General features: G+C 44.0%; 1 protein-coding gene across 1 annotated transcript in view; it reads right to left on the reverse strand.

Annotated features, from left to right (window-relative positions):
- The window catches only part of LOC126187428 (prefoldin subunit 3-like), a 48743-nt gene that overhangs the window by 32428 nt on the left and 2542 nt on the right, over positions 1 to 13773 (reverse strand). The gene's annotated exons all lie outside the window — the stretch shown is intronic.

Consider the following 13773-nt stretch of genomic DNA (forward strand, 5'->3'; position numbering starts at 1 on the left):
TGCTGTTCACAAAAGAGTAGGGTGGGGAATGGGGTAGGGTTCTTTATTCTTATGCTAAAATCCTGAAGCAGCTTCCATGAGAGATAAAGAGAGATATGAGGAATCACTAAAAATTGAAAACAAATTTGAAACATACTTCATTAGTGACTCCTACAAATGATTGTTTACACTTAGTAACTGAAAATACTGTTAGGTGAATGGCAAGAAAAATTTTTCACTGCAAACAAATCTCTATTCTTTCAAAACATTGATGACTCTTGCTCTATTACACATATTAGTGCAATCATGTAGAGCTTTAGTTGTCAGCAGGAGATAACCACCATATATTGAATGTAACTGAGGAAGCATCAGCTTTTTCTCGAAGTAGCAGCATTCCCAGTACATGTTAAATTTAGCCTCAGAAAACAAAAGTTGTTTATAGCAGTTTAACAATAGTTAATTACTATAGCCTCTCTCCTTCTTTAATACATATCCTGATTCATTTCAGATTGCACACACTTCAAAATGTGATCTAATCAACGTGCTGAATGAATGAATGAAAAATAAAAGTACGACCATTTAAAGGCTGAAGCATTTTCTCATGATAGCAGTTCAAACCATCTGGGGCTGCTCTTAAATGGTATGGCAATATCGCAGTTACTACTGAGACAACTGGATGCACAACATATGAAGCAAAAAAAGAATGTAGAAATTAATTTTAGTAAGTATGAATGAAATGGTTGTAGCAAAATAATGAAAGCAGAAAGATGAGAATCTAAAAATGTATGAAAGACACGAGAAAGAAGTATAAAATAAAGAAAAATATTTTTAAAATTTTAAGCTTTTTTTTTTTTTTTTTTTTTTTTCACAACTTCAATGGTCATTAGCGCCCTGACTACTCTAAGAATGCACCGCGAGGCACAAGTTGACAACAACAACTAAAAGGGAAAACACGATAAAAGACAGACTGACAGGCATAGGATTAAAAAACAGCATTATCAAATGTCCTTAGAGAGGTTTGTCAAATTGATAAAACGAAGAACACGAGCAGCTGCTCGTGGGTCATCCGCTAAAATGGCATCGAAAGTACTTGGGAGGTTAAGATCTAGACGCAGTGTGTTAAAATCTGGACAGGACATTAAAATGTGTCGAACCGTCAGCAAGTGCCCACATGGGCAGAACGGCGCCGGCGCAGCCGTCAGCAGATGGCGATGGCTGAACCGGCAGTGTCCGATTCTTAACCGGGCCAAAACTACCTCCTCCCGCCGAGAAGGGCGTGAGGAGGACGTCCAAGCCACGGGAAGAGGTTTTAAGGCCCGAAGCTTGTTGTCTGTAAGTGCAGCCCAATCGGCATGCCACAGCGATAAAATGCGCCGACAAATGACCCTGCTAAAATCGGACGAAGGGACACAACAAGAAGCTGTCCGAGGCTGGAGGACCACAGCCTTGGCCGCGGCATCTGCAGCTTCGTTCCCAGGGATACCGACATGGCCAGGAACCCACATAAAGCTAACCGGAGAACCGACATCCACCAGCTGCTGAAGAGAGCGTTGGATCCGGTGTACGAAAGGGTGAACCGGGTACGGATCACTGAGGCTCTGGATGGCGCTCAGGGAGTCGGAGCAGATGACATAAGCAGAATGTCGGTGGCGGCAGATGTAAAGAACAGCCTGGTAGAGGGCAAAGAGCTCAGCTGTGAAGACCGAACAATGGCCATGGAGCCGGTATTTGAAACTTTGTGCCCTGACAATAAAGGAACACCCGACCCCGTCATTGGTCTTAGAGCCATCTGTATAAATGAAAGTCATGTTGATGAACTTCGAACGAAGTTCCAAAAAACGGGAGTGGTAGACCGAACCAGGGGTAACCTCTTTTGGGAGCGAGCTGAGGTCAAGGTGAACGCGGACCTGAGCCTGGAGCCAAGGTGGCGTGTGGCTCTCACCCACTCGAAAGGTTGCAGGGAGTGAAAAATTAAGGTGTTGAAGGAGGCGACGAAAGCGAACTCCAGGGGGTAGCAGGGCAGAGACATACAACCCGTATTGACGGTCGAGAGAGTCGTCAAAAAAGGAACGATAAGACGGATGGTCGGGCATTGACAGTAGCCGACAGGCATACCGACAAAGCAGTATATCGCGCAGGTAGGTGAGTGGCAATTCGCCAGCGTCAGCATGAAGACTCTCTACGGGACTAGTATAAAATGCTCCGATCGCAAGTCGTAAACCCCGATGTTGTATGGAGTTGAGGCGGCGTAAGATGGATGGCCGTGCAGAGGAGTATACGAAGCTCCCATAATCCAGCTTGGAGCGGACGATCGACCGATATAGACGAAGTAGGACGGTTCGATCCGCTCCCCACGACATACCACTGAGAACACGGAGGACATTTAAAGAACGGGTACAACGGGTGGCCAAATATGACACATGTGGAGACCAGCTAAGTTTCCTGTCAAATGTAAGGCCTAAAAATTTGGTAGTCTCCACGATTGGGAGAGCAACGGGACCGAGTCGTAAGGACGGTGGGAGAAACTCTTTGTAGCGCCAGAAGTTAATACAGACCGTCTTCTCGGCAGAAAAACGGAAGCCATTGGCGACACTCCAGGAGTAATGACGGTCAAGAGAACGCTGAAGACAGCGCTCCAGGACACGTGTACACTGCGCACTGCAATAGATGGTAAAATCGTCCACGAAAAGGGAGCCTGATACATCAGCTGGGAGGCAATCCATTATTGGATTGATCGCGATGGCGAAGAGAGCGATGCTCAAAATTGAGCCCTGTGGCACCCCATTCTCCTGGCGAAAGGTGTCGGACAGGACAGAACCCACACGTACCCTGAACTGTCGATCCATTAAAAAGGAACGAATAAAAAGAGGGAGGCGACCGCGAAGGCCCCATGTATGCATGGTGCGGAGAATGCCCGCCCTCCAACAGGTGTCGTAAGCCTTTTCCAAATCAAAGAACAGAGCCGCGGTTGGGCGCTTCCGCAAGAAGTTATTCATAATGAAGGTCGACAAGGTAACCAGATGGTCAACAGCAGAGCGGCGCCTACGAAATCCACATTGTACATTGGTAAGTAGGCGTCGAGACTCGAGCAGCCAAACCAATCGAGAGTTAACCATTCGCTCCATCACTTCACAGACACAGCTGGTAAGCGAGCTAGGTCGATAACTGGAAGGCAAGTGCTGGTCCTTCCCCGGCTTAGGAATCGGAACAACAATAGACTCGCGCCAGCATGCGGGAACATGTCCCTCAATCCAGATGCGATTGTATGTACGAAGAAGAAAACCTTTCCCCGCAGGAGAAAGGTTCTTCAGCATCTGAATATGAATAGAATCAGGCCCTGGAGCGGAGGACCGTGATCGGCCAAGTGCGTTTTCGAGTTCCCGCATGGTGAATGGGGCATTATAACTTTCACAATTCGAGGAGCGGAAGTTAGGTGGCCTAGCCTCCTCTGCCTGTTTGCGGGGGAGGAAGGCAGGGTGGTAATGAGCGGAGCTCGAAACCTCTGCGAAAAAGCGGCCGAAGGCATTGGAGACAGCCTCAGGGGCCACAAGGACGTCATTCGCGACCTTCAAGCCAGAAACTGGTGAGTTGACCTTAGTGCCAGATAGCCGGCACAGGCTACCCCAGACAACAGAAGAAGGAGTAAAACTGTTGAAGGTGCTTGTGAAAGCAGCCCAGCTGGCTTTCTTTGATAATACGCGACACTGAGCACGTAATCGTTTATAATTGATACAATTCGCCACTGTACGGTGGCATTTAAATGTGCGTAAAGCACGTCGATGAGCACGTAAAGCGTCTCTACATGCTGCGGTCCACCAGGAGACCGGTACGCGACATGGAGAAGAAGTAGGGTGAGGGATGGAATATTCAGCAGCAGCGAGAATGACTTCCGTGAGGTGTGCGACCTGACGATCGCAGCTTGTGAAGGTTTGATCCTGAAAGGTCGCCCTGGAAGAGAAGAGCCCCCAGTCTGCCTTGGAGATGGTCCAACTAGAGGAGCACGGAGAGGGGGTATGCTGCAGGAGATGGATAACACACGGGAAGTGGTCGCTCGAATATGTATCAGAAAGTGCATACCACTCAAACCGGTGTGCAAGTTGGGGTGTACATATAGAGAGGTCTAAATGGGAATAGGTGTGAGATGTGTACGAAAGAAAAGTAGGGGCGCCAGTATTGAGGCAGACAAGATTGAGCTGGTTGAAAAGGTCTGCTAACAAGGAGCCCCTCGGGCAGGATGCTGGAGAGCCCCAAAGGGGATGGTGGGCATTGAAGTCTCCAGTTAACAAAAATGGTGCAGGTAGCTGAGCAATAAGTTGCATCATGTCTGCCCTGGTAACGGCAGATGACGATGGAGTGTAAACGGTACAAAAGGAAAACGTAAAAGTGGGGAGAGTAATGCGGATGGCAACTGCCTGCAGGCCGGTGTGCAACGTGATGGGATCGTAGTAAATATCATCCCGGACCAGCAACATAACCCCTCCATGAGCTGGGATACCTACCACAGGGGGTAGGTCAAAACGCACAGAGGTGTAGTGTGCCAAGGCAATTTGATCGAATGGGCGTAGCTTCGTTTCCTGGAGGGCTACGACGAGCGGACGGTGCAAGCGGAGCAGCAACTTCAAGTCCTCTCGGTTGGAGCGAATGCTGCGAATATTCCAGTGAATAAGTGCCATCGTAAGAAAAGGAAGATGAAAGAAGGGGTCACCTTGAAGGCCGCTGAGGGCCTGGCTTCGAGCGAGCACTGCCGCCGCTATCAGTAGGTGGACAGTCATCGTCCATTGGGTCTATAGGTTCATCGGCCATCTCAGGAGGATGGCCGGGAGGGGGAGCTTCCTCCGCCGGTGAACGGCCAGATGTACGGCTACCAGCGGTGCGGCCAGGCGAAACGGATGACGGCCTGGGGTGGCAACCGCTGGGTGGCGCAGGAGAAGAAATGCGCCGTGGCAGAGAAGGAGAACTGTGCTTCCTATGAGCCTTTTTGGAAGGATGTTTGGTGGAAGTACCGGTCGAAGGCTGGGAGGTCGAGGTACGTAGGAAGTCTGCACGGGATGGTTCCTTCTTGAAGGCCCGTGCATCTGACTTCGGGGTCTTCGTCTTAGCAGAAGCTGATGAAGGGGCTGGTGTCTGTGGGGTGATGGGAGGAAGAGGAGACGTCGACCGCGCGATCTTAGCACTGGCCGAACGGACGACCGTGGTGCTGAAGGTCAGATCGCATGTCTGGGTTGCTACCTCCCTGGTAGTCCGAGGAGAGGCGAGGACAGTACTGTATTTCCCCGCTGGGAGCAGCGCGGGCTTCCTACTAGCCAATAGCTTGCGAGCAGCCGAGGTGGACACTTTCTCTTTGACCCGAATTTCTTGGATACAGCGTTCTTCCTTATAGACAGGACAGTCGCGGGAGGATGCGGCATGGTCACCCTGACAGTTCACACAACGAGGAGACGGAGGTGGACAGTCACCCTCATGGGCATCCCTGCCACAAGTGACACATTTAGCCGCATTGGAACAAGACTGTCGAGTGTGATTGAAACGCTGACACTGGTAGCAGCGCGTAGGTGTCGGGACATAGGGGCGAACAGAAATAACCTCGTAGCCCGCCTTGATGCGCGATGGCAGCTTAACACTATCGAAGGTCAAGAAAAGTGTCCGGGTCGGTACAAGGTCATTGTTGACCTTTTTCATGACCCTATGGACAGCCGTCACGCCCTGCTCAGCGAGGAAAGATTGAATCTCCTCGTCAGTCAATCCGTCGAGGGAGCTAGTATAGACTACACCACGAGAAGAATTCAAAGTTCGGTGGGCCTCCACCCGGACAGGGAACGTGTACAGGAGTGTGGCCCGAAGCAGTTTTTGTGCCTGAAAGGCACTCTCAGTTTCTAGTAATAAGGTACCGTTACGCAACCTGGTACAAGATTTGACAGATCCGGCTATGGCATCTACGCCCTTCTGGATAACGAAAGGGTTGACAGAGGAAAAATCCTTTCCGTCCTCAGATCGAGAAACGACGAGGAACTGTGGGGCAGGCGGTAGTACTTTTGTCACTGGTGGCTGGTCACGTTTCCGTTTTTGGGCAGAAGTCGAGAGAGATGGAGTAGAATCCATTGCGGAGGAATCCCCCATGATTGCCAGCGTCTTCGATGGCGCGCTCCTTCCTTGTGGGGACCCTCTCAGAGGGCACTCCCGCCTTAGGTGAATGTTTACACCTCAGGTCACACCTCCCGAGAAACAGACGGCATGGTCAGAAGGTATCAGCTCAGGCAATCACCCCTCCCCGGGCCTGGCCTTTACCAGGGGGTACGCGCGTGCCTTACATGTCTACCCAGGGCGGGGAATTACGCGTTACCCCGTCACCGGCTACGCGTGCGAACGCGTGGGTCGGCCTTCAGGCACGCACAGGGAGGAAGGAAGAAGAGGAAAAAGAAGAGAGAGAGGGAGAAAGAGGACAGACTGTCTCAAACGCCGAGGCGGAGACCAGAGAAGGCAAGGAGACGAAGGCAATGAGAAGGCAAGGAGAAGAAGGCAATGAGAAGGCAAGGAGAAGAAGGCAATGAGAAGGCAAGGAGAAGTCAAGGGAAAGAGTAAGGAAGACAGTGAGGTGGAGAAGAGCAAAGAAAGGAACCAACAAAAGGAAGGAAGAAACGAGAAGTGAAAAACCAAAAAGACCACAATTATAGGTCGTGGAACCGTCCGTCTCCGGACGCAGGCGCTAACTACCCCCGTGAGGGGAATGGACTCCTTTTAGTCGCCTCTTACGACAGGCAGGAACACCGCGGGCCTATTCTAACCCCCGAACCCGCAGGGGGGAAAATTCTAAGCAGCTCACACCAAATCAAATGGACATCAGTGCTGATCACATCACCAATTACCCTTCTAAGAACAAAAAGTGTAATCTGATTCTGGAATATGATGGTTAATAAGGTGACAGCTCATGCTTTAGTTTCAATGGTCATTCGAAATTTTTGGCTCCCTTTCCATATTTAAATGTAACACAATGAATGCCAAATATTCTTGGGAGAATAAAACAACCACCACCATCAAAAAGATAACAACGACGTCAAGCTGTCAATGGACATAGAAGAATCAATGAATCAGATGCACTTCAAGTATCCAGAAAAGTTTTTGGAAGAGAGACCAGGATCTAATATGATGGCTACAATAGATTCGACCACATTGCTGAATACAATAGGTGGAATGAGTCTTGCCAACAACTACTTTTACTCTGGTGTTATAGCCCAGCAGTGATTTCAGGAGAATTTGGGAAAGCTCAAGTGCTGGGGCAAATTTCAGGCTGAAATTAAGAAACCATTTGGCAAACACCAGCAGCAGGCCTACATAGCAGAAGAATAGAGGTTAACACCAGGGAGACCATACAGTGGTATACACAGCGCTCTGATGCTATATCGCACAGCGAGATCAAATATGACAAAAGCTGTCAAAGTATCATACCTTATGAATGGCATGAGCGACAGGAATGCTCCTTTTGGAGGATGTCACACAGCAGATTACTTAATCAAGAAGTGCCAGCACCTCAACATCATGCACCAGAAACCAATATGCCGAGAGACATTCGACAGGCTTCCAAATGTGGTGCCAATGGCAACGAGGAAGACCATCATGATATGGCAAATGGTGGCAGAAGAGAGATGAGGCTTTATGATATCTGTTCATCACAAAAACAGACAAGAAATAGCAGCACTGAATGTAGAACTCCGTCACAGAGAGGTTCATCCATCATTGGCACCAGTCTCTATACGGCAAACCAACAATGATGCAGCTGGAAACCACAGACGTATGTCACAATCATGACACAATATCAAAGATTCTTGCAGACACAAAAAGCTCCATCGACAATTAGAATGCTGTTCCAGAAGAATTATATACAGCATATTGAATAGTACATGCCAGTAATGAATATTGTCGATGCCTTGAGCATGTAATACATTACTGTAATGAAAGAAGTGTGTTCCATAGCTGTTATGCCCAAAGATAACACAGAAAATGGCAGTCCTAAGCACACTACAGAACTGCAGAACAGCCAGCCATGGGATGGAGGCCATCACTGTTCTCTGATTGAGGTTGCTCTCCTAAGTGCCACAGTTGTTCTCCACTGCCATTAAGAAGTTCCAGCTACAGATATCAGGAAAATTAAAGAAGTCAAAAATCCACAGAGGTGAGACTGTTGCAGATGAAAATCTTCCTTGGGTGACAGTTGCCAAGATGTCACGAAATCTGATCTGCAATTATCATGTTCTCCAGGTACTTACAGATTCTGGACCACCTTTTTTCATGACACTGGATGATCATTATTACCAGCTGAAGATTATGTTCCAAGTTTCCAAAGACATTAAGCTGAATGTTACAAATGGAAAAGTCATTTGCCTGAAAAGAACCTGGGTAATGAGCATAAACAGTAATGACAGGGCACAGCCCTTCAAATTTTTCAATTGTCAGACTGCAGACATAAGGTTATCTTTAGAGAATTATAGTTAATACACTACTGGCAAGCAATAGCTCAGTGATTTTCCTACCATCACTGAAGGTCAATTTTACATCGGCTTGTAACGTCATTTATTTGCTGGAACAAAAATATTTGAGGGGTACTGGAGAAGATAAATGTGCCAGCAGAGATTTTTGTGCTCCTCCAACTTATAACAGGAGCAGAAATAATGTAATTGATATGAGTACTAAATAACCTCAGCTACACGTAAAACCACATTTTATAATGAGCAGTTACGGATGTCATATGTCATGTGTTACAGTTGCTCAACACTAAGTTTATTAAATATCTGGCAGAAGAAGAATAATTGACATTATTCTCGACACCAGCTGGAAGCACGTAATCTCTTTCACCCTATGGGCACATGCGCGAAGGCTTCCACAGGCTGAGCTCGTTTCCATACAATTCTTCCGAAGGATTGACTATATCGTATTAGTAAATTAACAGCTGCCCCTAAATGATCTGGTAATCTATTGATTTCATAAAAACCTAACAAATTTGTAAAAATAAGAATGTAGCAGTCATTAACATCAAGACTGATTTTAGCAATACAGTACATTTTAGGAGATGTGGTATGAAATCACTTTTCTCCAACTTGAAAATCAGCCTATATGATCACAACAACCTGTGGTTTAAAATGGAAACAAAGTACCTGCGGGTTGACTTTTTCATACTTAAAAGAAAAGGGGGGGAGGGGGTCACTGGTGAGCGTGATGGCAAGTACCGTGCCATTTTCTACACCAAAGCAGGGGTGGAATTCCAATACTTTTGGACTGGAGGGAGAGGGGAGAGGGGGGGGGCAGAGGGGGGGGGAGGGGGGGGGGAGAGAGAGAGAGAGAGAGAGAGAGAGAGAGAGAGAGAGAGAGAGAGAGAGAGAGAGAGAGAGAGAGAGAGAGTGGGTGGGAGGAAGGGCATTTGAGATCAAAACCAAGTTTGGAATGCACTTAAAGTCAAACAATAAGAAGATAATCAGAGGAGCTGCAACTCACCATGAAAGGGAGATGTTGAGTTGCAGAAAGGCACAACAAAAAGACTGACAGGAAATTAGCTTTTGGCCAACAAGGCGTTTGTCAAAAAAAACACCCCCCCCCCCCCCCCCACACCATTGTTTCATTTTAAGCATCTCATATAGGATTAACTACAGAATAATTGATGCACACAAACAAAATTATGGGCCGAGTTTTAACATATCATTAAGATGATCATTGAGAGACGAGGACTGAGATCTCTTGAAAAAATGTCACGTAGAAAAAACATGTATCAGATATTTGAGACAGTCCCCCAACTACTAATATATGTCTGAGGTAAATTAGGTATACCTCAAAAATTTTTTAAGGTTAATGATTGCTAGAAGTTATTTGCTTTTAGCTCAAGTAAGAGCACAGATGAAACTTAATTTTCAACCCTTATGAAAGACTTCCTATGATGAACTATTACTATTGCTTCATTTCAGAAAAGCAAAGGAATATTTGCTCTAAGGAAGCTGCGTCTTTGTCTAAACGTGCCAGTACTTAAAGTGGTTTATTTTGCTTTAATACACAGTCACATTTCCTATGTTACAATACTGTGGTGACATCAAAGCAAGGCAGCTCACGTCTTCAAAGTACAAAAGAAGGCAATAAGACAGATATGTAGCTTGACACCAGAGCTCACTGTAGGCCAAGCTTTAAAAAATTACACATTATGACCCTGCCATCAATATTTATACTACAGTGTGTAATGCATATTAAGGAAAACTATCCCGAGTTATCAACAGTATGACATGCGACATAATTATAACACAAGAAACAAGCAGGACCTAGTTTCTTTCTGATGTAATTATAAAAAAAAAACACAAAAGTGCTTCTTATACAAGTCCATAAAATTTTTTAATGCCATACCCCAACATATCAGGGATCTACCAAAGAAAGTAAAAGAATTTCTTCTTGAGCTCAGCATTTATGAAACTGATGAATTTTTAAGGGAGGCAAAGAATATGGTATGACTACACTTTGTGATCAGTTTTTATATGCTTCTATATATGAGTAAGTCTGTAATTGGCTAAATTTACTATGCAATATCAATTTGTACCAGAAGTTTCTCTGTTTTGTTTTTGTGTGAAGGTACCATAATTATTTGTGTAATATTTCTCTTGTTTTTGTAATTATTTGTGTAACATTTATAATATGTAATATTGACTTTTGTAATGCCTCAGATGATATCTGAGGTCTCTACAACAATAAAAATCAATCAATCTGCTAGTGTGTGACATCAGTTCCTACCAGTGCATGATACACAGGTGTGAAAAGTACCCTGGTAAGGCAAATCTTGCAGAACATATGAACAACAAATTGTATGGTGAACTACTTATGGATGATGACGAACTTGTTTCTTAAAAACAATGGACACACGTCTTGAAACAAAGCAAAGTACAGTGGAAGATTTTGTTGAAATGTGTTGTCAAAAAATGGACAAACTTACCACACACAGCAACAGCACAATTGGCTTATCTCCAGTTTTGTAAGGATAATTTGAAACAAGATGAAATTACAGTAATATTAGACTTTTCTGAAAATTATGCATTTATAGTTCAAGATGCCATCCAAGGACAACAGTCAAGCAACTCTCCAGCCATTTGAGATTTACTTTGAATCAGGTGACGTGCCTGTCATGAATCTGTGCGTTTTTAGTGACTGTTTAATTCATGATGTCATTGCAGTTCATGTCCACATTCGCACTGTCATGGCGTATGTGAATAACAAGCTGCCTCACATACATTTTGCAAAATACTTCAGTGATGGGGCAGCTAGTCAGTACAAAAACTGTACAAATTTCAAAAATTTATGCATGCGTTACCATGATTTTCAGATTCACGCAGAATGGAATTTTTTCACAAGAAGTCATGGTAAAAATGTATGTGATGGTATTGGTGCTACCATTAAGCGCATGGCATCATGAGCTAGTCTGCAGCACCCTACAGAAGGTCACATTCTAACACCAATTATTTACCTGGGTACAGAAAAATATCTCTGGCATACATCATTCTATGCTACGAATGATGAGGTGAAATCAGTCGAAGAGTTGCTAAAAAGCAGACTAGAACACGTTAAAACTGTTGCAGGCACAAGAAGCCATCATCACTTCTCTCCAGCGGACTCTGACAGTGTGCAGACTGTCCAGTTATAACTATAGGTTCACGCACAACATGTCTCTTCACAGTGTGTGTGTCTCACGATTCAGAAGCAAAAGCAGCCACATACAATTAGGTTGCTATGTTATTGCTGTTTATGATGACAAATGGTACTTAGGATGTATTGCAGAGTGCTGTGAAGCAAAAGGTGATGTATTTGTGAACTTCATGGCACCAGCAAGATCATTTCACTGGTCACTTTTGGCAGACAGGTGTTGGATTCCTTTTGAACATATTCTTATGACATTTCCAGTTCGTACCATGGTGTCAGGAAGACAGTACAATTTGCCACTCAATGTACAGAGTAAAGTAGCTAAAATGTGGGAGAACTTCTGATCGAAGGACAATCTACTAGTTTTTAGCAGTTAAGGTGCAGTAAACATTAATGATAGGTTGTGTTAATCTGTCTATATGTTGTTACTTGGTGATTAAACAGTTGTGGGAGAGGATAAGAAGAGGCAGAACAGTTTATGATATGTTTTTACAAAATTGTGTTGTGGAAAAATGGCCACTTCACCAAATACATCTGTCAACTTCCATTGTACACAAATGTCTTGCAATAACATGCTGAAATTTTTAGATATATATCATTATGGTCTATTTATGCAGTGTGTGAAATTTGGCTTGGATACCACTAGTCCCTTTTGTGCCACCACACTTCGAAAATCCATGTTCTTCAGGTAATTTTTCAATTTTTTTATTTTCATGTGCATGTAACTCAGTTTTTGTGACTGATATGGGCATGATGAGTTCTGTGTGTGTTTAGGCCACATTAAGCTCACCACAAAAAAATTTCTACCCTTTTTGAGTGTATTATATTTGGCATAGAGGGCACCTACAATACGTACCTTTTAACACATTACATTTTTTAATCAGATCTTGTTTTTTATTTTCCCTCAAATATGTTGTTGGTGTTTTGATTCATTGAGTGTGTTCTCTAAATGGATGTTACTGGGTTGTAGAAATTACATTGGACTGTGCAGAATAGTTCCAAAGTTATTAAGACCTTTCATAAGTCATAATTCTGGAACTAATTGGCAGGGGAAACTAATACTTTGTACATGAGTGTCCCACACATGGTAGAATTAGTGTACTGAATTTCAGTCAAATCTGAGACTATGAGCTGGAGCCCTGGTTGAACTGACATGGAATGACCCTAAGCAATTCTTTTATCTTACTAGTTTTTTACTTCCTATGTTTGTAGAAATGCTTCAAGATGTTTCCAGATTTCTCAGTCACATAGAAAAAATATGTAAGAGATATTTGACGAGACAGTCCTCCAATTACTAATATATGTCTGAGGTAAATTAGCTATACCACAAAAAATCTGAACCTGGATGATTGTTCTAATTCTTTGTAGGATAGAAACAAGAAAGATTAACATCTCATTGATGACAAGACCATTGCAGATGGAGCATGAGCTCAGATAGGGCAAGGGTGAAGAAAATCGCTGATGTCCTTTGCAAATGAACCATCCCAGCATTTGTCTTAAGTGATTTAAGAACACCACAGGATAATTAAATCAGGGAGGCTGGACAGGGATTTCAAGCACAAGTCCAGTGTGGTAACCACTGCATAACCTTGCTAGGTATAATAATTTTGGTGCAAGCATGCAAATTAATATTATTTCTATTTAAGGGATTATTTATTGCTCTATCTCTGCAACACATTTTTAATTAGATTGTTTTGGTCACTCAATCATCTTCAGATGTAAATAAATGTAAAACTAAATATGTACCAACAAATATTTTACAATAAGTAGAAAAAAGAGAAATTTTACAGTATTTATGTAAGTAGTCGCATCAGCAACCTATCTTGTCTACTCCAAACAATGTACACACTCTCGTTTTTATCCTACTGCTTGTAAAATATTTGGCAGTACATATTTAGTTTTACTTCATTTTATACATATAAAGACATCCCTGAGTGATCGAGATGTGTAGTCTAACTACAAGTGTGCAACTGATAAGGACTTCCACAACACAAATATGTAGACTACTGTGTGATTATTATTTCTGTCAGTTGCCTCTCTTTGTAGTCATGTTTTTAAGCAGACACCTGGAGAGCACAGCATGAACAAAAATTTAAGTTAGTTTCAAATAAATACTATTAGTGTAAAAGTAATTAACAG

Source organism: Schistocerca cancellata, chromosome 5 (genome assembly GCF_023864275.1).
Source record: "Schistocerca cancellata isolate TAMUIC-IGC-003103 chromosome 5, iqSchCanc2.1, whole genome shotgun sequence".
Lineage (NCBI taxonomy): Eukaryota > Metazoa > Arthropoda > Insecta > Orthoptera > Acrididae > Schistocerca > Schistocerca cancellata.